This window comes from Hirundo rustica, chromosome 6, assembly GCF_015227805.2.
Source record: "Hirundo rustica isolate bHirRus1 chromosome 6, bHirRus1.pri.v3, whole genome shotgun sequence".
Taxonomy (NCBI): Eukaryota; Metazoa; Chordata; class Aves; order Passeriformes; family Hirundinidae; genus Hirundo; species Hirundo rustica.
The window spans coordinates 665,373-689,481 of NC_053455.1; the positions used below are offsets into that span (position 1 = coordinate 665,373).

The window sequence follows — 24,109 nt, forward strand, 5'->3', positions numbered from 1 at the left end:
TTAATTATTATTAAAAACAATAGAGGATAATGTTAATTCTTATTGAAACAATGCAGGGTGATTTCATAGTGCCTGCTGTTGGCGGTAGGGAGCCGGCCCCGGCCCTGGCAGGCTGTGACTGCCCCCAGGATGGGCTCCGTGTCCTGGGAAGCTCCATCCCAGCAGGAGCACAGCTCTGGAGCTCTGCAGGGGATTTGCCGCCCCCAGGATGGGCTCCATGTCCTGGGAAGCTCCATCCCGGCGGGAGCAGCACAGCTCTGGAGCTCTGCAGGGGATTTGCTGCCCCCAGGATGGGCTCCGTGTCCTGGGAAGCTCCATCCCAGCAGCAGCACAGCTCTGGAGCTCTGGAGCTCTGCAGGGGATTTGCTGTGCCCAGGATGGGCTCCGTGTCCTGGGAAGCTCCATCCCGGCAGGAGCAGCACAGCTCTGGAGCTCTGCAGGGGGATTTGCTGCCCCCAGGATGGGCTCCATGTCCTGGGAAGCTCCCTTCCAGCAGCAGCAGCACAGCTCTGGAGCTCTGCAGCGGGATTTGCTGCCCCCAGGATGGACGTGGTGTGTTACCCTGGTTTTTCTGAGTTTCTTTATTAGCCTTTTGATTTTCATAAATGGAGTCAGATCTTTTAGTTACTGTAGAATATTAGAGCAGTTTTTCTACCTTTCCCACAGAAGTAATATAAACAAATCCTTTGTTTTTCATTCTCTGTCCTTTGTTTGCATATTTCTAACCTGAAAACAATTGTAACTGACAATTGGTCTGGCCACTGAGGCTGAGGGGTGGAAACCCCAAAAAGCCAATCTTCTGCTAGACCCACAAATGTATAAAAAGTAAAAGAATAAACAAAGGGGTCTCTTCTCTCCGCCCTTTCAGCTGGAAGCTGGATCAGAAGAACCTCTGCAGAAATCTCTTGTCTTCGTGTGATTTCTTTGTGTTTCACTGGTGACAGTGGTGTCCTGGGAAGCTCCATCCCGGCAGGAGCAGCACAGCTCTGGAGCTCCGGAGCTCTGGAGCTCTGGAGCAGGATTTGCTGCCTGCAGGAGGTGAGTGCTGGACTCTCTGTGTTCACCTGGGGGTTCTGCCCGAGCAGGGAGGTGAATTTGCTGTGGTTTTCCTCTGCATGTGCCTTGCAGGGGTTAAACCACCCCAGCTCTCCTGGAGCTCTCCTGGCTTCAGCTCCTGCCCCCAGCTGCTCCTCCTGCCTGTCTGGCCCAGATTGGAGACCTCTGGTACCTGTTGTTTCCTCCCTGGGAAGGCACTTCACTGTAATCAAGGCTTCTCCTAATCGTCTTTCTGATGAACCAAACAGATTAAACCCTTTAAATCTCCCCGGGTAAAGAACTTTTTCTGATAGCCAAATTATTCCTGCAGCTCTTTTCTGCCCTCTCCCTAATTTGTGGAAGGCTTTTTTAAAACTTTTCCCTCTCAGCTGTGCCGGATTTCCAGCAGACATCTGGCGATGTGAAGTGGGGAGGAGGGCTGGGGATGCTGAGACTTCTCCCAGCTGCTGATGGAGTATCTCATCCGCCTCCTCCTCGTGGCTGGCTGGTCTGGGAGAGGCTCCCACCAGGGTGGATCAGGCTCCCAGCAGGATCTCTGCCTCGTTGGCCTTCCCCTGATCCTTACCCCGAAACACTCGACCCCTTCATCCCTGTCAAGCTTTGAGCACCAAACCCTTCCTGACACGCACAAGGCTCCCCCTCAGCTCCCCCTCAGCTCCCCCTCAGCTCCCTGTCCCTGCCAGGCCCCTTGGGAGCTTTGTCCCCATCCCCTGCAGCCCCCACATTGTTCCAGGGACGTCCCCATTGTCTCAGGGATGTCCCCGTTGTTCCAGGGATGTCCCTGTTGTTCCCATTGTCCCAGGGATGTCCCCATTGTTCCAGGGAAGTCCCTGTTGTCCCCGTTGTTCCAGGGATGTCCCCATCATTCCAGGGATGTCCCCATTGTTCCAGGGATGTCCCCATTGTCCCCGTTGTTCCAGGGATGTCCCCGTTGTTCCAGGGATATCCCCATCATTCCAGGGATGTCCCCATTGTTCCAGGGATGTCCCCATCATTCCAGGGATGTCCCCATTGTTCCAGGGATGTCCCCATCATTCCAGGGATGTCCCCATTGTTCCAGGGATGTCCCCATTGTCCCTGTTGTTCCAGGGAAGTCCCTGTTGTTCCAGGGATGTCCCCATTGTTCCAGGGACATCCCCATCATTCCAGGGATGTCCCCGTTGTTCCAGGGATGTCCCCGTTGTCCCTGTCATTCCAAGGATGTCCCCGTTGTCCCCACTGTCCCAGGGATGTCCCCGTTGTCCCTGTCATTCCAGGGATGTCCCCATTGTCCCCACTGTCCCAAGGATGTCCCCATTGTCCCCACTGTCCCAGGGATGTCCCCACTGTTACAGGGATGTCCCCATTGTTCCAAGGACGTCCCCATTGTCCCCACTGTCCCAAGGATGTCCCCGTTGTCCCCACTGTCCCAGGGACGTCCCCATGGCTCCATGGTGGCAGCTGTCCCCCCTCTCTCCCGCTGCCCCGTGGTTTCCAGCCGCTGCTGTTTGCTGCCCGCCCTGGGCCCTGCTGCAGACGCCCCGCACGGGGCACCCATGGATCCCTCACCTGGTTTGGGGAAACTCCAGGTTCTGCTGTGCCCATTCCCGAGTGCGTCCGTGCTCTCTGGTGTATCCATAACCCAGGGACCTCGCTGCCACGTGCATCTTTGTGCACTCCAAAGGACCTGGGGCCGGACTCCAGCAGGAATTTCATCCTGGAGAGGGCAGTCAGGCGTTGGGATGGGCTGGAGTCCTGCCGTGCTTTTGCCTGGAAGGGATTTTTCCAAGGAAGTAATAGCAAAATCCAGTCGGGGACCAGCGTTGAATATTGGTATCTGGTTGAACCAGGAGAAAGTCAACACGCCTCTGGGAATGCACATGTTAAAATCAGAGGACACCAGGAAAAGCCCTTTTCCCTTCCAGCCTCAGGACAGGTAACCTTTATTCTGATTTTTATTAATTTTGTCTCTCGTGTATTTTTGTTAATAACCCTGGTTTCGCTCCCTTTTAAGCTTTGACCCTGCTTTGCTTTTCTCCCAATCCTATCTCAGAGCAGGAAAAGGGTAAATAATTTCATTAGACCCTCAAACCACTGCACTAAATTCAGAAAAGAGAAATTGGTGAACGTGAACTTGGTGGACTGGAAATTGGTGAACGTGAACTTGGTGGACTGGAGCTCGGTGGAAATGCTGTGCAGAGACACTGCTCCACCTCCGCCAGGTCTCAGGCGTCTCGGGTTGGGTTTGGTTTGCTTTCCAAGGCGCAGGGAAACGATGGAGGCGGGATTTGGTTACGTGAGCACAGCGAGGTTTGATGAGTGAGCAGCTGGGACGTTCTGGTGGGAATGAGGGGAACTTCCAGCTGTGTGCTGGGACACCGCAGGAAAACAAAGGCAGGGCTCTGGATGGGACAAGGGAATGGCTTGGGAGAGATGGGAGATTGGGAATTCCTGGCTGGGCTGGAATTCCCAGAGCAGCTGTGGCTGCCCCTGGATCCCTGGCAGTGCCCAAGGCCAGGCTGGACGTTGGGGCTGGAGCAGCCTGGGACAGTGGGAGGTGTCCCTGCTGTGGCAGGGGTGGCACTGGGTGGGATTTAATCGCTCAGTGATTCGGGGGTGGGAGGTGTCACCCCAATCCTGGGGTGTGGCTGTCCCCAGGTGTGTGGCTGTCCCAGGTCGAGCTCTGTCACCCTGTCACCCTGTCACCCTGGCTGTCCCCAGGTGCAGCCCTGTCACCCTGTCACCCTGTCACCCTGTCACCCTGGCTCCCCACTGCTGTTTCCCTGTCCCAGGTTGTGATCGGGACACACAAAGCAATCACATGGAGACGAGAGATTTCGCAGGGCAGAGTTGTTCCTCTGAGAGAGCCCAAGGCTGAGCCAAGCCCAGAGCCCCTCTGCCTGGTTATTACTTACTTTTTATACATTTGTGGGTCTGGCTGTGGATTGGCTTCTGGAGTTTTCACTCCTCAGCCTCAGTGGCCAGACCAGCTGTCAGTTACAATTGCTTTCAGGTTAGAAATATGCAAACAAAGGACAGGGAATGAAAAACAAAGGATTTGTTTATATTACATGTGTGAGAAAAAGGCAGAAACTGCTCCTAATATTGTACAGCAGCTAAAAAGTCTGACTCCATCTTATGAACAATCAAAAGGCTTTAAAAAACTCAGAAAAAGCGGGGTGACACCAGGTCACTGCCTGACCCTGTCCCCGGGGTGCGTGTCCCGCGGCGTCCCCCAGGGCAGGACTGGGGACAGCCAGGGTGGCACCAGCGGGACGTTCCTGAGCGCAGCGGGACCCTGCCCGGGTGTCCTAGGGTAACTTTATGATGTTTGTATCCCCAATCGTCTGTTCTGTCTGTGCTGTACATTGAGTCCTGTGCCTCTAAGACTGGTTCTAAGAGCAAGGAGAAGCGCGGAGTTTGTTTTGAGAAAACTGCCTGACTCCTCCACATTCTCCTCCGGACGGGGTGTTCGGTGGAGGCTTGGAGAGACTGCAGGACAGAGATCTTTTTGCTTTTAGTTGGTTTCAGCTAGCTAGGGCAGAGAAGTTCCCTGGACTGGTTTTTTTCCCTTTTTCTTGGAACTGTTTAAACCTGCTCTGGACTGAAAACCCAGGGGAGCACTGGGGGCTGCACCTGCGGCCCACCGGGGCCTGGACCTCGGCATTTTCCAGCAGCGCCGGAGGGACTGGGACTGAGGAGAGGCTGAGAGAGAGCCGAGCTACACCCACGGCAAGGACTTTCTCAATTTGCCATCTCACTTCAGAAGGAGATGTTTTATTGTTTCATATTATTCATTCTTTATACTTGTATGCACTTCATTTGTTTAGTAAAATAGTTTTTTCCACTTTCCTCCAAAGGGGTTTGTTTTTTTGTTTTTTTTTTCTGGACCGGTTGGAGGGAGGGGTCACTTGGGTTTGCTTCCTTAGAGGGATCCTCTACAGGGGTTTTCTCCCAAATTTGTCCCAAACCAGTACACCTGGCAGGAGAGGGGCGATGCTGCTCTCAGGGATTGCTCTGCTCCCCGCTCCGGGCGCCACGTCCCAGCACAGCCCGCTCAGGCTCTGCCTCGCCCAGCTCCTGCTGCCCTGGGCGATGGGAATCAGGGCCCGGGCAGGGGGCAGCCGGGGGACAGCGAGGGTCAGCGGTGGCTTTAGGTGGCACTGCCACTGGGGCACTGCCAAGGTTTTGGTTTTGTGAGGGGTTTTTTGTGGTTTTGTTTTGTGGGTGGTTTTTTTTGGGTTTTTTTTTTGGGGGGGGGGGTTTGGTTTTTTTTTTTTTTTTGTTTTTTTTTTTTTTTTTGTGTGTGTGTGGTTTTTTGTTTTTTTTTAAATGGGTTTTTTGGTTTTTTTTTTTTTTTGTCTTTTTTTTTTGGGTTTTTTTTTTGTTTTGTTTTTGTTTTGTTTTTTTTTGTTTTTTTTTTGCTAAGCAAAATGCTAAATTTGACTTTGGACTTGGAATTTTTATTATATTTTATTTATTTATAGCATTTAGAGTAGTGATGGGCTTCCATACCGTGAGCTTTTAGAAAACAAAGGTAAAATGGAGTGTTTTGAACTTTTTTTTAAAAGGTTATTTAAGTGATAGCTTTTAATAACGAGATGACACCTCTATTATGTATATTTTTGATCCAATAACGACCATATAAGGCCTTCAATGCAGAACTTTTTTCACCCAATTACAAAAAAAAAAAAAAAACCCAAAACACCCAAACCCATTAAAAAAAAAAAAAGAAAAAAAGAAAAAAAGGTGGTAAAGAAGAAAGTCTTAGACAGCACTTCAACTCCTCCATCTCAACCCGCATGTATTACTGCACACTAAAACCCCAAATCCTAAGTTTCTACGATTCCAAGGTGGCGCCTCCCTTTCCAGCACCCCCTTGGGTTTTCCTCCTTCCCCATTCACGGCGATAACGATCCACCGTTCCCTCCACCAAAGGACAAATAAAATTACCGCAGGAAACAGGTTTTGTTTCCCAGCCCTGAGGCATCCTCCGGCACTGCATCTGGAGAGAGAGTGGAGTGCTGGGATGTCGATTTTCTTTATTAACAGAGCTGCAGACGAGGGTGGCTTCTTTCTTCTTTTTTTTTTTTTTTTTTTAATCTGTAAGAAATTAGACGGCGCCCAAACGGGCGCCCAATTTTCATGATGAAGGAGGGGGATTTTGGAGGTCGAGGAGCTGATCCGTGACTGATGAGTTTAGGTAAAGTCCCCGTCTCTACCGAAGGCTTCCTGCGCGGCTCAGAGAATTCAATTTGTGTCTGGTTGTGTCCGTGCCCAGCTTTTCCTTCGGTTTGCAGGTTGGACACTGGGCTTGGATCACCCCGGGACTGTGGGAGCTGTCCCTGCCCACGCAGGGGTGGCACTGGGTGCGATTTCAGGTCCCTTTAACCCAAACCAGTCCGGGATTCTGCGGAACATGAGACACCACCAGCCCCAACAGTCTGCTGCGGGTCTCATTTGCCTTCCCTGGTTTAAAAATATAATTAAAAAAGGAATTATTATCAAAGTAACGTGGCTCCCCAACAGCATTTCAGGTTTTCCTCCTCGGAGTCATCTCTCCAGGAGCCTGTGGTTCCGTGCTTTGTGGTCAGAGACAGCTTTGCTGTGTAACAGCGTGTAATTTCTCATTGTTACTGAAAGTAGAAATTAGTTTTTAGACCTCCACGGATATTCCTTAGCAAGGAGAAAAGAAAAGAAAAAAAAAAAAAGGAAAAAAAAAAGGAAAAAATGAGGTAAAAGCTGCGATTTCTGGCGGCTGGGGAAGTTGTTAGTGAGGGGTTTGAACGGGAAGGGGCTCCCTCAGGGGCGGCCTCAGAGCAGGGATTTGGGCAGGAGGCTCAGGGCCCCGTGCAGCTGCAGCAGAGGGGCCTGGGGGTCCCTGGGGGTCCCTGGAGGTCCCTCCTGGACATCCCTGGGGTTCCCTGGAGGTCCCTGGGGGTCTCTGGAGTTCCCTGGGGGTCTCTGGGGGTCTCTAGTGGTCTCTGGGGGTCCTCCTGGAGGTTCCTCCTAGAGGTCCCTGGAGGTCCCTGGAGGTCTCTGGAGATCCCTGGGGGTCTCTGGGGGTCCATGGAGGTCCCTCCTGGAGGTCCCTGGGGTTCCTTGGAGGTTCCTGGGTGTGCCTGGGGTTCCCTGGGGTTCCCTGGGGCTCCCTGGGTGTCCCTGGGGGTCCCTAGGGGTCTCTGGGGGTCCCTGGAGGTCTCTGGGTGTCCCTGGGTGTCCCTGGGGGTCCCTGAGGTTCCCTGGGGGTCCCTCCTGGAGGTCCCTGGGGGTCCCTGGAGGTCTCTGGGTGTCCCTGGGGGTCTCTGGGGGTCCCTCCTGTTCCCTGGGAATCCCTCCTGGCAGTCCCTGGAGGTCCCTGGGGGTCTCTGGGGTTCCCTGGGGGTCCCTCCTGGAGGTCCTGGGGTTCCCTGGGGTTCCCTGAGGTTCCCTGGGGGTCCCTCCTGGGGTTCCCTGGGGGTCCCTGAGGGTCTCTGGGGTTCCCTGGAGGTCCCTGGGGGTCTCTCCTGGATGTCCCTGGGGGTCCCTGTGGTTCCCTGGGGCTCCCTCCTGGGGTCCCTGCTGTTCCCTCCTCCGTGGCAGCAAGAAGCTGCTGGGCACAGCCCAGGTTCAGGGCCCCCGAGTTCCCGTGGGTTTCACTGGAGGTAACGGACGGTGCCAGCGCCCAGCCGGGTTTTCAGCCCTGATACAAATGAGGAGCTCTGGGCAGAACAAGAGCTGCGGTGTTATATTCCTATTTTGTCCTCATTAGTTCTTTTTTTTTTATATATATGTATAAATAGTAACTGTGCAGGGTGTAACGCATCCTCTGCTGTCAGGGTTTATCAGGGAAGGGCTCTGGCTGGGCAATTGCTCCGTGAAAAATTAAGGGGTTTGCCTCATTCTATCAACATGTTTTGGTTTCGCTGGTGAATAAAAACAGATTTTTAAATAACAGCCACATAAAGCAATAAACCCCAGAACAGAGCCTATTTTCCTTCCAGAGGTGGATTCAGCTGGAACGGATCACGGGGGTAATTAATTACTAAGGGCCATTATTACAAATACAACTGAAAAGTCTAATGAATGTTGTGGTGATTTTTAATTTCTGTCAGCCAACTGCGAGACATCAGCCGGCTTTTCCATAGGATTGTGAGGAGGGGAGGGGGTAAAAGGCGTCACTTGGAGCTCTGGGAATGCAGCGGCTGTCCCTGGGTACCGTGCAAACCCCCAGCGGCTGAGGGCTCAGCACTGACTGGGTCTAGAACATTCCGCAGCTCCGACAGCGGCTTCTTCCTGCTCGTGCCACTTGTGGGGCGGGAGGTCCCGGCTGGCTGAGCGGTTCCCAGTCAAATCAGCTGCTTTGGGGCCTTGAGGACGTTTCTGCAGCAGGAAGGTTCCAGAGGGACCGTGGAAGTGCTGGGGTCATTAATTCCAAGCCCTCCCTGGGAGCTGCTCTCTCCCCCAGGAACGTGCAGATCCCCTGGTACACTGACGGGCTGCGGGGTCAGGCTCCAGGATCCCAAAAACAGAGATGGGCTGGGTGGGAAGAGACCTCAAATCCCACCCAGTGCCACCCCTGGATGGACAGGGACACCTCCCACTGTCCCGATGTCCAACCTGGCCTTGGGCACTGCCAGGGATCCAGGGGCAGCCACAGCTGCTCTGGCAATTCCAGCCCAGCCAGGAATTCCCAATTCCCTGTATCCCAAATCCCCTCCATCCCTGCCCTCTGGCACTGTGAAGCCATTCCTGTGTCCTGCCCCTCCGGGCCCTTTCCTGGAGGAAATGCCAAGTTTAAGGTCTGAGAACCTGGAGAATTCAACCCTGTTTGACCCTCGTGCTCCCGCAGGACCCTCGGGAGCCCGTGGGAAGCATCCTGCAGGACACCTCAGCTCTTTGTGAAGCCTCTGAGCCCCGAGGAGAGTTCTGGATGCGGGGGTTGCTGTGACCCCGATGTAACCCGGGTGTTCCTCGGGTTCCAGGCTCAGTGCTGGCAGCAGGGAGCTCCCAGGGAGAGCGGGAGCTCGGCAGGGAGCTGATGGAGCTGATGGAGCTGATGGAGCTGATGGAGGATGAACAATCAGGGCAGATAGTCCCGTGTCAGGCAGGGCTGAGCCGTCAGCATCACCCGGCACAGCCCGGGGGGAAGGAGGTGTTTCCGGCAGGGCCTTGATTCCCAGAGAATGGAGATGATTCGTGATTAGGAAAGGCTGCTCTGATGGGCTGGGAGCCGAGCAGGCTCAGCAGGATGAGCAGCCTGGGATGTCTGACGTCCCCAGCTCGGGAGGTTTTGTGCCAGGCAGCGGGGAGATGGTTCTGCTCTCAGCAGGGAGATGGCTCTGCTCTCATAAGGGAGATGGTTCTGCTCTCAGCAGGGAGATGGCTCTGCTCTCACAAGGGAGATGGTTCTGCTCTCAACAGGGAGATGGTTCTGCTCTCACAAGGGAGACGGTTCTGCTCTCAGCAGGGAGATGGTTCTGCTCTCACAAGGGAGATGGTTCTGCTCTCAGCAGGGAGATGGTTCTGCTCTCAGCAGGGAGATGGTTCTGCTCTCAGCAGGGAGATGGTTCTGCTCTCAGCAGGGAGATGGTTCTGCTCTCACAAGGGAGATGGCTCTGCTCTCAGCAGGGAGATGGTTCTGCTCTCAGCAGGGAGATGGTTCTGCTCTCACAAGGGAGATGGTTCTGCTCCCAGCAGGGAGATGGTTCTGCTCTCAGCAGGGAGATGGTTCTGCTCTCAGCAGGGGGATGGTTCTGCTCTCAACAGGGAGATGGTTCTGCTCTCTGCAGGGAGATGGTTCTGCTCTCTGCAGGGAGATGGTTCTGCTCTCAGCAGGGAGATGGTTCTGCTCTCAGCAGGGAGATGGCTCTGCTCTCAGCAGGGAGATGGTTCTGCTCTCACAAGGGAGATGGTTCTGCTCTCACAAGGGAGACGGTTCTGCTCTCAGAAGGGAGATGGTTCTGCTCTCAGCAGGGAGATGGTTCTGCTCTCAGCAGGGAGATGGTTCTGCTCTCTGCAGGGAGATGGTTCTGCTCTCACAAGGGAAATGGTTCTGCTCTCAGGAGGGAGATGGTTCTGCTCTCAGCAGGGAGATGGTTCTGCTCTCATAAGGGAGATGGTTCTGCTCTCAGCAGGGAGATGGTTCTGCTCTCAGCAGGGAGATGGTTCTGCTCTCACAAGGGAGATGGTTCTGCTCCCAGCAGGGAGATGGTTCTGCTCTCAGCAGGGAGATGGTTCTGCTCTCAGCAGGGGGATGGTTCTGCTCTCAACAGGGAGATGGTTCTGCTCTCTGCAGGGAGATGGTTCTGCTCTCTGCAGGGAGATGGTTCTGCTCTCAGCAGGGAGATGGTTCTGCTCTCAGCAGGGAGATGGTTCTGCTCTCACAAGGGAGATGGTTCTGCTCTCACAAGGGAGACGGTTCTGCTCTCAGAAGGGAGATGGTTCTGCTCTCAGCAGGGAGATGGTTCTGCTCTCTGCAGGGAGATGGTTCTGCTCTCACAAGGGAAATGGTTCTGCTCTCACAAGGGAGATGGTTCTGTGTGGTGGTGCAGAACTGTTTTATTAGATTTTTGTAAGAAGTTTATGTTATGGTTCGTTTCACTGTATCCCCAATTCTGTATCCCTTTTGTGTTGTCTGTATATTAAGGTATTTTGTGTCAATCATCCCATACCTCACATGACATGTAACATCCCCTCTGCCCCAACCCCCCTCTCTGGGGCAGCTTGCCTATCACTCCCGGGGTCCCTCCCAGATTGTGAAATCTCCGGCAGAGGGCTTCATGTGATAGGTAGCCTGGGGGAAATTCCTTTAGCTCTGGATTTTAGTGGTCTGAAGCTTGGGGGTGGGCACACCTTGTTACCCCCTGAAACCCCTGATTTGTGGTCTTTTTTGTATCCTCCCTGGGACCCTCCCCTGCTTATAGGGGGTGGGAGGGAGGAGCAAACTCTCTCAGCCGCCAGGTTCTCAGCCTGGAAACTCTCTCAGCCGCGGGGTTCTCAGCCTGGAAGCTCCGAGCCGCTCGCCTCGGAGCTTGGAGATCTCTGCTAATAAACATCCTTTAACCTGCTAAGCTGAGAGCCAGCCTTTTCTCTTCTGCTGCTATTGACTGTCACCTTTGGGTCCAGCTGCCAAGCCGAGAAGCCAAAACGAACTGGAAACTTTGTGTCTGTGTTGACCCGAGCTAGCTGGAGGTCAGCTCCCACCCGGAGCGGGGACACAACCGGACATAATTGGCGCGCCAACGTGGAGCACACCACGCCGGCAGAAGCGGCTTGGACCACGTGGAGCACGGCTCCACGGTGACAGAGCGTCCAGCGCCCACGCAGGGCCCTTCCGGAGACGAGGCGGACCCTGCGAACGGACTGGGGCTGATTTAGCCCGAAGAACAGTCTCTGGGCGTCACGCACCCCTGTGAAATTGACTTTTATACAAGGCAAGGTCCAGGGGAAAGAAGGGGAGCTTCGAGCCCCGACCGGAGTCCTTCTTGCAGCAGAATAACCAGACCCACGCATCCCCCAGGCACAGGAACAGGTAAGTATACCCACAAAGGGACATACTTACTGGTTTTAGGGTTCCCCCGAGGGAGGGGGATCTATTGGGGAGGAAAAAATCCTCCAAAAATAGCTGCGCAGCTAAAGGGTTAAACCTCCTGTGATTTAGAGCGAACGGGGTCCGCGGGGGGAGTGCTTTTCATCTGGGTTTGGGTTCAAAAGCAACTTAGTATCGAAACATGGGTGGAAAGCTAAGCATTGCTCAGAAAAGGTTGTATTATAATTATGCGTCAGTAATTAACGAGGCCAAATTGAAAATCTCAAAAGGCGAGTTAAGAAGTTTTGTTCGCTGGGTTCTCAGCCTGGAAACTCTCTCAGCCGCGGGGTTCTCAGCCTGGAAGCTCCGAGCCGCTCGCCTCGGAGCTTGGAGATCTCTGCTAATAAACATCCTTTAACCTGCTAAGCTGAGAACCAGCCTTTTCTCTTCTGCTGCTGTTGACTGTCACCTTTGGGTCCAGCTGCCAAGCCGAGAAGCCAAAACGAACTGGAAACTTTGTGTCTGTGTTGACCCCAGCTAGCTGGAGGTTAGCTCCCACCCGGAGCGGGGAAACAACCGGACATAGTTCTGCTCTCAGCAGGGAGATGGTTCTGCTCTCAGCAGGGGGATGGTTCTGCTCTCAACAGGGAGATGGTTCTGCTCTCACAAGGGAGATGGTTCTGCTCTCAGCAGGGAGATGGTTCTGCTCTCAACAGGGAGATGGTTCTGCTCTCAACAGGGAGATGGTTCTGCTCTCACAAGGGAGATGGTTCTGCTCTCAGAAGGGAGATGGTTCTGCTCTCACAAGGGAGATGGTTCTGCTCTCAGCAGGGAGATGGTTCTGCTCTCAACAGGGAGATGGTTCTGCTCTCACAAGGGAGATGGTTCTGCTCTCAGCAGGGAGATGGTTCTGCTCTCAGAAGGGAGATGGTTCTGCTCTCACAAGGGAGATGGTTCTGCTCTCAGAAGGGAGATGGTTCTGCTCTCATAAGGGAGATGGTTCTGCTCTCAGAAGGGAGATGGTTCTGCTCTCTGCAGGGAGATGGTTCTGCTCTCAGCAGGGAGATGGTTCTGCTCTCAGAAGGGAGATGGTTCTGCTCTCATAAGGGAGATGGCTCTGCTCTCAGCAGGGAGATGGCTCTGCTCTCAGCAGGGAGATGGTTCTGCTCTCAGCAGGGAGATGGTTCTGCTCTCACAAGGGAGATGGTTCTGCTCTCAGCAGGGAGATGGTTCTGCTCTCTGCAGGGAGATGGTTCTGCTCTCAGCAGGGAGATGGTTCTGCTCTCACAAGGGAAATGGTTCTGCTCTCAGGAGGGAGATGGTTCTGCTCTCAGCAGGGAGATGGTTCTGCTCTCAACAGGGAGATGGTTCTGCTCTCAGCAGGGAGATGGTTCTGCTCTCACAAGGGAGATGGTTCTGCTCTCAGCAGGGAGATGGTTCTGCTCTCAGCAGGGAGATGGTTCTGCTCTCACAAGGGAGATGGCTCTGCTCTCAACAGGGAGATGGTTCTGCTCTCAGCAGGGAGATGGTTCTGCTCTCATAAGGGAGATGGTTCTGCTCTCAGAAGGGAGATGGTTCTGCTCTCATAAGGGAGATGGTTCTGCTCTCAGAAGGGAGATGGTTCTGCTCTCAGAAGGGAGATGGTTCTGCTCTCAGCAGGGAGATGGCTCTGCTCTCAGCAGGGAGATGATTCTGCTCTCATAAGGGAGATGGTTCTGCTCTCAGCAGGGAAATGGATTTTATCTCATTTCCCTTCATTCCCGAGGGAAATGCTCTGAACACCTCTGGTGGAGGCCAGGGGAACCTTTGGGGTGCCCTCAGTTCGTGCTCAGAGAGGAAACCCCATGGATTCCCTCGGAGCAAAGGGAAAAGGGATCTTGGCCAATGCTCCTGGACGCAGGGACCGTTCTCAGGACCTCGGGTGATGTTTTGCCTCAGGCTGGTGGTGTTTGCTCCCCCCTGAGCATCCTGCACAGGATCCCCTGGGTGGAAGGGGTGGTCAGAGGCATGGAGCACTTCTGTGGGGAAAGCCTGAGGGAATTGCTCAGCCTGGAGAAGAGAAGGCTCCAGGGAGAGCTCAGAGCCCCTGGAAGGGCCTAAAGGGGCTCCAGGAGAGCTGGAGAGGGACTGGGGACAAGGGCTGGAGGGACAGATACAGGGAATGGCTTCCACTCCCAGAGGGCAGGGATGGATAGGAGATTGGGAATTGGGAATTCCTGGCTGGGCTGGAATTGCCAGAGCAGCTGTGGCTGCCCCTGGATCCCTGGCAGTGCCCAAGGCCAGGTTGGACATTGGGCTGGAGCAGCCTGGGACAGTGGGAGCTGTCCCTGCCATGGCTGGGGTGGAATTGGATGAGTTTTAAGGTCCCTCCCAACCCAAACCACTCCACAATTCCCTGATTCTGCCTTTCTGGCGCTGGAGCTCCGTGGATGGAGTGCAGAAGATGGATTCGCTCCGTTCCCACCCACAGGTGCTCCCAGCTGCGGTGTCCAGGTGTGTTGGTGTCACCTGCGGTTCGGTCCCATCGCTCCGGGACTCCCAGGGTCGTGTCCAGCCCCGGCAGTGTCTGCCCGGTGATCCCCGATGAGAAACACTTCCCGAATCTGCCGGGCAAGGGCAGCGGCAGCTCTTTCGGAGAAAGGGAGAAAGCTTCCGGCGGGGGCTGGAGGCAGAGAGAGATTTGGGTGATAACGGCCAAGGAAACAACACAAAAGGCAGCGATTTGTTATTCCGGGGAAAGAAAGGACGGGGAGCGACGGGCTGAGTTCAGCAGAGCCCGTTCCAGCTCGGGCAGGGCAGCAGCAGCAGCAGGATCCTCCCGGAGGAGAGGCAGCGCTGCCCGGCGCTGCTGGAGCTGCTCCGGACCACGGGCTCCTGCTGCAAAAGGAGAGAGGAGCGCTGGGGGCACGCAGGAGAGAAAAGAGCCGCGGACAGACGGACACGGGGACAGACTGCTGGGTGTTAGGAGAATTAACCCACGAACAGCAGAGGTTTGTGTCCAAAAAGCAGACAGAGGAGTCCTTTTACTTTATTCCAATAAAGGGAGAGGCCATGGGGCATTTCCCCCGGGGTCTCTCCGTTTTTCGGAGGACGCAGCCTCCTTTTTATCCCAATTTCCCGGCCGCATTTCCCTCTCTCTTTCCCCATTGGCTGAGGTACTTGAGAGGTACAGACTTCCCGAAATGCCTAAGATTCCCCTTTTAATGTATAACCCTCCTAATTTTTAATTCTTATGGGATTTATGGGTTTTTCCCTATTGTTGCTTTCATCTTTCAATATTCAATATCATTTACAGACAAACCTACGGTTTGTAAAAGCAAGTATCTTCTTTTCCATTCACCAATGAATAGAATCCTTCCCATTGTTTCTCTCATCTCTCAGCGCTGATTTTATCTACCAGCAGACCCAGGGCTTGTTTGCAAAGACAAATCTTGTCACTCCTCTCATGAGGAGGAACGTAAAGGATGAACCCCCGCCCAGAGAAATGAAGTGGGAGAACGGAAGGCACGGAATGGGCGAGGAACATAAGGGGCGGGGAGGCAGAAATGCTTCTGAAATGAGAGCAAGACAAAGGCAGGGCAGGGAGGCGAATGGAGGCTGAGGCCTCGTTGTTTGGCTCTTCAGGAAAAGGTAAATTGCGAGCAGTCACAATTATCTTAAACACAGGGAGGAAGGAATTACAGCGAGCTCGGATAGATCAGATACTGCTGAACCCCACCCAGGGTGCGCTCTGGGTTGTGATGGAACCCCCAAATCGGCCCTGGTTGTCGGGTGTCACCATGAAACACAAAGAAATCACATGAAGACAAGAGATTTTCGCAGAGGTTCTTCTGATCCAGCTTCCAGCTGAAAGGGCAGAGAGAAGAGACCCCTTTGTTTATTCTTTTACTTCTTATACATTTGTGGGTCTGGCAGAAGATTGGCTTTTTGGGGTTTCCACCCCTCAGCCTCAGTGGCCAGACCAACTGTCAGTTACAATTGTTTTCAGGTTAGAAATATGCAAACAAAGGACAGAGAATGAAAAACAAAGGATTTGTTTATGTTACATCTGTGGGAAAAGGTAGAAAACTGCTCTAATATTGTACAGTAACTAAAAGATCTGACTCCATTTATGAAAATCAAAAGGCTAATAAAGAAACTCAGAAAAACCAGGGTAACATCGGGGAGGGAGAGTGAGGGGCGCGGGGAGTGCTGGAGGGCGCAAACCCCACCTGGAAAATTCCAGAGCTGGAGGCAGAGTGCAGGAGCCGAGGAGGAGCCCGGGAAGAGGATGGAATAATCAGTTTGTGGGTCGGCAGAGGAGACTGAGGCGGTCAGAGGGAGCCCATGGGGATTTTTCAGGGACACGTCACGCCCCGGCAGCGGATTGCTGTGACAGGGTGAGGGGCTCAGGGGTGTGGAGGGCACCGGGGCACTTTGCATGAACCTGAGGTGACAGCCACCGTCCAGACCCACCCCTCAGGGCAGCCGTGCCTTTGTGCCACGCGGAGCAGAGATTTGCTCCCTGCTTTTTCACCTGGCTGTGGGGGAGATGCTCCAAGTGACAGCAGCCGACAGCGGAGCCCCTTTGGAGGGAGAGATTTCGGATGAACAGCAAAGGAGAGGCGAAGCTGAAGAGAGAGGAGAGGTCCCAACCCACCCCTGGATGTCCAGGGACACCTCCCACTGCCCCAATGTCCATCCTGGCCCTGGGCACTGCCAGGGATCCAGGGGCAGCCACAGCAAATCTGGGAATTCCAGCCCAGGGCCTCAACACCCTCCCAGGGAACAATTCCCAGTATCCCACCCATCCCTGCCCTCTGGCAGTGTCCCATAAGGGGTGAGGGATGGGCACAGGCAGCTCCACGGGGTGGCTGCTGTCAGACAGGAATGCATTCCTGCTATAGACATCGAAAACCCCTGGAAACCCCCTGGAAAACCCTCATGCAAGGATTTAAACAGCTTTTACATCACCTCGCCGGTGCCTCGCTCTGCCAGTGCCCGTGGATGTGATCCCGGTGACAGGGCCATGTGAGCGTTTCGTGTTATTTAAATTTAATTTAATTACTGACAAGCCTTTCGTACTCAGAGGTGCACCGTGAAGCCACGCTGTGCCGAGACGGGCTGAAGACACGAGCCGGAGGGGAGGGAAGGGAATGTGTCTCATCAAACAACAAAAACAGCCAGCGCCAGAAGCCGTTCTGCCTCTTGTTTTGCAAGCCAGGATTTGAGGCTGGGACTTTTTAAAAATAACTTTTAAAAACAGACTTTTGAACTGAACCACTCCGGAGCCTGAAATGCTGCATTGAAGGGAAAGGGAATCATTTTAAATGTGGAGATTTGTCTGCAGATCCTGGAGCCTCCCAGAAATGTTCTGCCCACAGAGTGGCAGACTCCTGTGGTTTGTGGAACTGGTGGTGGCCCCAGCTCCCACTGGGAATCCTCCTACAGACATGGGGTGTTCCCTGAGAGGGGATCAGAGCATTGTGGAGAAAGAGCCCGTCCTAAGGCCCAGCTTCTGTCAGTAGCATAAAGCAGAAATAAATGTTTGTGAGCTCCACAGCCAGCGGAATGATGGCTCCTCACAGCTTCTTTTGATTTCCTGAGGAATTAAACCAGGGGGTGATGTTGGAACCCCGAGCACTGAGAATTCCAGGCTTTCTGTGCTGCCAGGCTCTGACCCCCCAGCAAACCCTGCACTGACCTGAGGCCGTGGAAAAGGCTCCAGAATGGAGTGACAGCGCTGGGATTGTGGGTGTGGAGTTGGGATAGAAGTGTGTGACAGCACAGGGTGCAAAACTCAGAGCTGAAGGGTTTAGAACACAGGAACAGAGATAAAGCAGGATGGAGGATTTAGGGCAGAGGCTGAGTCCTTCTTTTTCACCTTCTTCACGGGTCTGGATGGCATTTTTTTAATTAGATAAAAAAGTCTGCATTGCAGACCACGGGTGGCTGGTTATTAGATTAAAAGTAAAAATAATTTAGGTGTCATTTCATAATTGGACAGTTTGTCCTTAAAAGGCCTGGTAGAGAAAAAGGTAGGAGCCATTTTTACTTTGTTAGCCAGAAGCGCTGCAGCACTCATGGGTTGGGAGACTGTGACAGAGACAAGAATTAATAAACCTCCGAGTCCAAACACAAAATGCCATCTCGAGCATTCAGTCCCGGCTCTGGCAAAAGAGAAGATAAAAAGCACCAGGGTGGGAGCAGCATTGTCCCAGCTCTCAGAAGAGAACCAGAGCAGCTCCTCCAGGGGGAGAGCGGCCCCGATCCCAAAGGATGGGCGCTGGGGGCTCTGCCAGCCCCGGCCCCTTCCCCTTGCGGCTCCCATCGCATCCTCTCCCAGCGCCTTGTAAACCGGGCGCTAATCACAGCCACAAACCGCCCAGAACGGAGCTTTTGAGCGGCCCGGGTGCGCTTTAATAGGGCCGGTTAATACCGCACGGTCTCTAGGTTACTGCGCTAATTGCTGCCAGCCCTAATTAGTGCCCAGTAATTATCTCTGCGGCTTCCCCCAGGGTCAGCGCTGGGAGGGAGCAGCGATGAGAGAAAGGGGTTTGCTCTCTGCTCTGCTGCTGGAGTGGCTGGAATTGCGGCTGGGAACGGGGCTGGGAACAGAGCTGGAATTGCGGCTGGGAACGGGGCTGGGAACAGAGCTGGGAACAGGGCTGGGAACAGAGCTGGAATCCCAACTGGGAACAGGGCTGGGAACAGAGCTGGAATTGCGGCTGGGAACGGGGCTGGGAACAGAGCTGGAATTCCGGCTGGGAACGGGGCTGGGAACAGAGCTGGAATTCCGGCTGGGAACAGGGCTGGGAACAGAGCTGGAATTCTGGCTGGGAACGGGGCTGGGAACAGAGCTGGGGTCCCAGCTGGGAACGGGGCTGGGAACAGAGCTGGAATTGCGGCTGGGAACGGGGCTGGGAACAGAGCTGGAATTGCGGCTGGGAACGGGGCTGGGAACAGAGCTGGAATTCCGGCTGGGAACGGGGCTGGGAACAGAGCTGGGGTCCCAGCTGGGAACGGGGCTGGGAACAGAGCTGGAATTGCGGCTGGGAACAGGGCTGGGAACAGAACTGGAATTCCGGCTGGGAACGGGGCTGGGAACAAAGCTGGAATCCCAACTAGGAACAGGGCTGGAATCCCAACTGGAGACAGGGCTGGGAACAGAGCTGGAATTGCGGCTGGGAACGGGGCTGGGAACAGAGCTGGAATTCCGGCTGGGAACGGGGCTGGGAACAGAGCTGGAATTGCGGCTGGGAACAGGGCTGGAATCCCAACTGGAGACAGGGCTGGGAGCAGAGCTGGAATTCCGGCTGGGAACAGAGCTGGGAACAGAGCTGGGGTCCCAGCTGGGAACAGAGCTGCAATCCCAACTGGGAACGGGGCTGGGAACAGGGCTGGATTCCCAGCTGGGAACAGGGCTGGAATCCCGGCTGGGAACAGAGCTGGATTCCCAACTAGGAACAGGGCTGCAATCCCAGCTGGGAACAGGGCTGGAATCCCAGCTGGAGACAGGGCTGGGAACAGGGCTGGGATACCAGCTGGGGACAGGTCTGGAATCCCATCTGGGAACAAGGCTGCAATCCCAGCTGGAGACAGGGCTGGAGCAGCACCTGCCCAGGTCACTGCCAGCGCTGCCTTTGCTCGTGGCCAAACCTGGCAAAGGAAAGCAGAGGAGCAGCTCCGGGATGAAAACCCAAAGCCTGCTGCGGTGGGTTTCCTGCTGACCCTGCTCCTTCCTGCGAGCTCCAGAGGAAAACATTAGGACAGAGAAAACCCCACAAGGGCGGTGGCAGCTGGCACTACAGAGCATCCCCGTGCCTGCACCTTTAGCCTCCAAACCTGGCTCTGCCAGGGGGTTTTGATTTTCAGCCTGCGATAGCATAAGGCAGACCTCGGGAGTTCCTATTGCCCAATTCCATTATTTTATTATGCGAGTTTTGACATGAGTAACTGTCGGGTCTGGCTGCCTGGATTGAGCTTTAAATTTTCATTGGAGGTGAAATCTCTCACCTTCCCCCCCTCCCCGTGGCATTCTCCTTCCTTCTGCAGTCCAAGCGTCCCTTCAAGTTCTTCCTAATGGATTTAGTAAATGAATCAATTAGGCAGAGAAAGAACACCGAGGTGCTTCTGCGTAGATGAGTATTTTATGTTTGATATACTGAGCCAGAGCTAAGTAATTATTGCCATTTAATATTTATTTAATGTATATGATGAGCTGCTGCAGCGAGGAGCCGGTGGAATAAAACATCCTCTCCTCGCTTTCCCTTGCAGCTCCTTAATGAGGGAGCTCTGGACAGGCAGGTGATGGGAGGGAGCAGGGAGAGAGATTTCTTTAGAAGCAGTGTGTTGGAGCACATCTCCCGAGGGGTGGGTGATGTTGGAGCACATCTCCTGAGGGGTGTGTGCCTCTGGAGCACATCTCCCGAGGGGTGGGTGCTGCTGGAGCACATCTCCTGAGGGGTGGGTGCCTCTGGAGCACATCTCCTGAGGGGTGGGGGCCACTGGAGCACATCTCCTGAGGGGTGGGTGCTGCTGGAGCACATCTCCTGAGGGGTGGGTGCTGCTGGAGCACATCTCCTGAGGGGTGGGTGCTGCTGGAGCACATCTCCTGAGGGGTGGGTGCTGCTGGAGCACATCTCCCGAGGGGTGGGGGCCACTGGAGCACATCTCCTGAGGGGTGGGTGATGCTGGAGCACACAGCTCCCACTGCCTTCCCCCGGGAGCAGCTCTGGAGCTTCTGGGCTCTCTGATCCCTGCAGAGGAACGAGCTGCTCCTCAGGTTTGGGGATTGAGAGCCACTGCAACGACATGGAATGTGTGTCCTGGGATGGCCTCGGCACCTTCTGCAGCCACAGCTGTCACCTGAGTGCCACCTCTGAGTGCCACCCAAGTGCCACCCCTGGTTGCCAGGAAGGGTTTTGTCCTCTAGAGCACACAGGTGATGACCGCAGACTTGTGAGGCTGCAGCAGCAGCTCTGGAGTGCCAGCAGGGCTTTAGGGAATCAGGGAATCGCAGAACAGCCCAGGCTGGAAAAGCCCCCAGAGATCCAGCTGCTGCCCAGCACTGCCCAGGCCACCACTGCCCCGTGTCCCCGAGTGCCACACGCACAGGGCTGTGCATCCCTCCAGGGATGGGCACTCCAAACCTCCCTGGCCACTTCCAAGGCCTGAGCTCCCTTTCCATGGGGAAATTCCTGCTGCTGTCCACCCTGAGCCTCCCCTGGCCCAGCCTGAGGCCGTTCCCTCTGCTCCTGTCCCTGTTCCCTGGGAATCATCCCCTCTCCTGCCAGGGACTTGTGCAGAGCCACAAGGTTCCCCCTGAGCCTCCTTTTCTCCAGGCTCAGCCCTTTCCCAGCTCCCTCAGGAATTCTCCAGCCCATTCCCAGCTCCCTCAGGAATTCTCCAGCCCTTTCCCAGCTCCCTCAGGAATTCTCCAGCCCCTTTCCCAGCTCCCTCAGGAATTCTCCAGCCCCTTTCCCATCTCCCTCAGGAATTCTCCAGCCCTTTCCCAGCTCCCTCAGGAATTCTCCAGCCCATCCCCACTCCCTCAGCCTCTCCTGGGGCTCCATTCCCCTCCCTAGACACATTCTGCCACCCAAGGAGCCCTGAGGGGTTGTTCCCTACAAAACACAGAGATGCCAGAAGAGGTGAGGAGACACAATCCCACCCAAACTCTCCCCCATTCCACACCTCTGTGCCTCTGCTCTTTGTGCCGTTCCCACCCCAGTTTCCCTGCCCAGAGCTCAGGCCAGGGCTCCCATCCCTCCTGCCCCCAACAGATCCTGGCCAAAGGGATCTCCCGGGCGGCCAAATCCTGCCCCCAGCTCCACGGGCAGCCAGGCTGAAGCTCCCCCCTGCAAAGCTTCCCCTAAATCATCTATTTTCTGCTGCGCCACAGAAGCACCTCCTTATCCCTCTTTTCCAATAACAATCTCGGTGTTCAGGGTGTTGAGTTCTGAGGGTCGTCCTTTCAGGTGGAAAATAGCCCAGAAATCCATTTACTGCTCTGCAGGTCTATTATCATCAGCGCTAACACGAATTTCTCCTGTACATGACAACATTCAAAAATTACCTGGGGAGAGGTTCCAGCACGTCCTCAATTACAGACATTGCATTCGTTTTCCTTCAGAGGCAGCTTTGAAAAGAATTCGGGGGCTGGCTCATTTACCTAATTTTTTGGTTAATTTTAAAAGCATATTTTTTGTCCCAGTCTGTGATGGTGTGCCAGAAGGTCCAGGCTATCAGGAGCACAGGTGACCACAAACCTCACAACCATTTAACCTCACGCCACAGAATCACTGGACCTGTGTGTTTAGCTTGGAAACGATCTCCAGGATCAGAGTCCGCCCTTTCCTTCCAGGCTCTCGGGTTTGGAATTGTCTTCTTAAGTTTCAGCCGTAGTTTAAGGCGTAAACTAAAAAATTTGGTGGCTGGAAAACATTTAACGTGTCAAAAAAAACCCCATGTGAAATATCGAGGTTGTTGTCTGGTTGAGAAGCTGTCCTGGTTTGGGACAAATTTGGGAGAAAACTCCTGTATAGGAGCCCTCTAAGGAAGCAAACCCACGTGGCCCCTCCCTCCAACCGGTCCGGTAAAAAAACCAAAACCCTCTTTGGAGAAAAGTGGAAAAAACTATTTTACTAAACAAATGAAGTGCATACAAGTATAAAGAATGAATAATATGAGACAATAAAACCTCTCCTTCTGAAGTGAGATGGCAAATTGAGAAAGTCCTTGCCGTGGGTGTAGCTTGGCTCTCTCTCAGTCTCTCCTCAGTCCCAGTCTCTCCGGCGCTGCTGGAAAATGCCGAGGTCCCGGCCCCGGTGGGCCGCAGGTGCAGCCCCCAGTGCTCCCCTGGGTTTTCAGTCCAGAGCAGGTTTAAACAGTTCCAAGAAAAAGGAAAAAAACCAGTCCAGGGAACTTCTCTGCCCTAGCTAGCTGAAACTAACTAAAAGCAAAACAAGATCTCTGTCCTGCAGTCTCTCCAAGCCTCCGCCAAACACCCCGTCCGGAGGAGAATGTGGAGGAGTCAGGCAGTTTTCTCAAAACAAACTCCGCGCTTCTCCTTGCTCTTAGAACCAGTCTTAGAGGCACAGGACTCAATAAACAGCACAAACAGAACAGAGGATTGGGGATACAAGCATCACAAAGTCACCCTAGGACAGAAGCACTCCGATTTCCTGGGGTTGGAGAGTCATTTCTCACCCGCGGCTGTGCTACACCACGAGTGTCATTGCTTGGCTGCACTGCAGCCTCTCCTCGATGCTTGCAGGAAATCTTGGCTCGGGCATGGCAAATGGCCACTGAAAAGGCAAGTTTTGGGAAAGAACCTTTGGAGGGAGGCGAAATAAGCTCCTGTCTCCCGTTAAGGTTCTGGCTTCTTCTTTTCCTCGCCAAGGTCAGGATAAATAATACGCGAGAAATGCAGGTTCCGAGTTCGGAGTTGGGTGTTTGTTATTTGTTATCTATTTACAGATTCACGAGCTGTGAGCTCTAACTGGCAAGTTAGAAAACGAAAGTGGAATGGAGGCTTCCAGCTCTTTCCAAGGGTATTTAAATCACCTGATAACGAGGTGACGCCTCTGTTATTTGTATTTCTGACCCAACAGTGACCACCCAGGGCCCTCAGTGCTGATCCTTTTCACCCAGTCACAGAAAACCTCCCAAAGCCGTGAAGAAGAAGGAAAAAGAAGATGAAGAAGAAGGACTTAGACAATGCCTTAAATCCTCCACGTTGCTTCACATATATTACTATATTCTAAAATCCCCAAATCCAAGCTTCCGGAATTCCAACTGGCTTGGAAATACCTCCCACTGCCCCAGGCTGCTCCAGCCCCAACGTCCAACCTGGCCTGGGACACTGCCAGGGATGAAGCCTGGAATAATAATTAAGAAGCTGTTTAAAAGGAGCTTTTGTGCCCCAAAGGGTCTCTCACCCAAGACACCAGCCCTGCGCCCTGCACGAGCACGAAAGGAAAATACAAAAATCCGTATAAACCCAGGAACTGCGAGGAACCCTGACATGCCTGAAAAACCTCCGCCGGCAGACACAACCCCCTGTGCCTGCTGATAAAAATTCATGAGGGATGTTGAGAGCGCCGTTCATTAATATGCAGCCAGAAAGAGCGCAATTATCAGCCAGGCCAAAAATAGGATTACGCTGGATTTCTCCTCAGTACGGGAGGGGAGGGAAGCGTTCCCGTGGCAGCGCAGCGCTAACTGCTCCCACTGCTTTTCCTCCCCACAGGAGCTGAGCAGGTGCTCCGCAGCACCTGCGGAAATAAAGGGCTTTTGAACGGCCAGGGAATAACCGGGGAAACCAGGAGGATGGGAAGAAAAGTGACCATCGGTCGGTATTTTAAAAAGGATGGGGGAAGGATTGTCTAGGAGATAGGCTTCGTTGCCGATCCGAGGAAAAAAAAAAAAAAAAAAAAAAAAAAAAAAAAGCGATTGGAGTAATGGAAAGGGTAAAAATAGAGCTAAATAATGATCCTGACTAAAGGAGCAGCTGCCATTTCCAGCGAGCCGGGGGAGCTCCTTAAGCACAAATAATGCGCCAAGCTCCCTGGTGGAAGGGGG

General features: G+C 53.9%; 1 long non-coding RNA gene across 1 annotated transcript; it reads left to right on the forward strand.

Annotated features, from left to right (window-relative positions):
* The first annotated feature begins 873 nt into the window (after positions 1 to 873).
* LOC120753593 (uncharacterized) lies at positions 874 to 23,983 on the forward strand. The gene is made up of 3 exons (XR_005701176.2): positions 874 to 1,038; positions 2,720 to 2,971; positions 23,140 to 23,983. It is a non-coding gene; the product is annotated as an uncharacterized LOC120753593 (long non-coding RNA).
* The last annotated feature ends 126 nt before the right edge of the window (positions 23,984 to 24,109 follow it).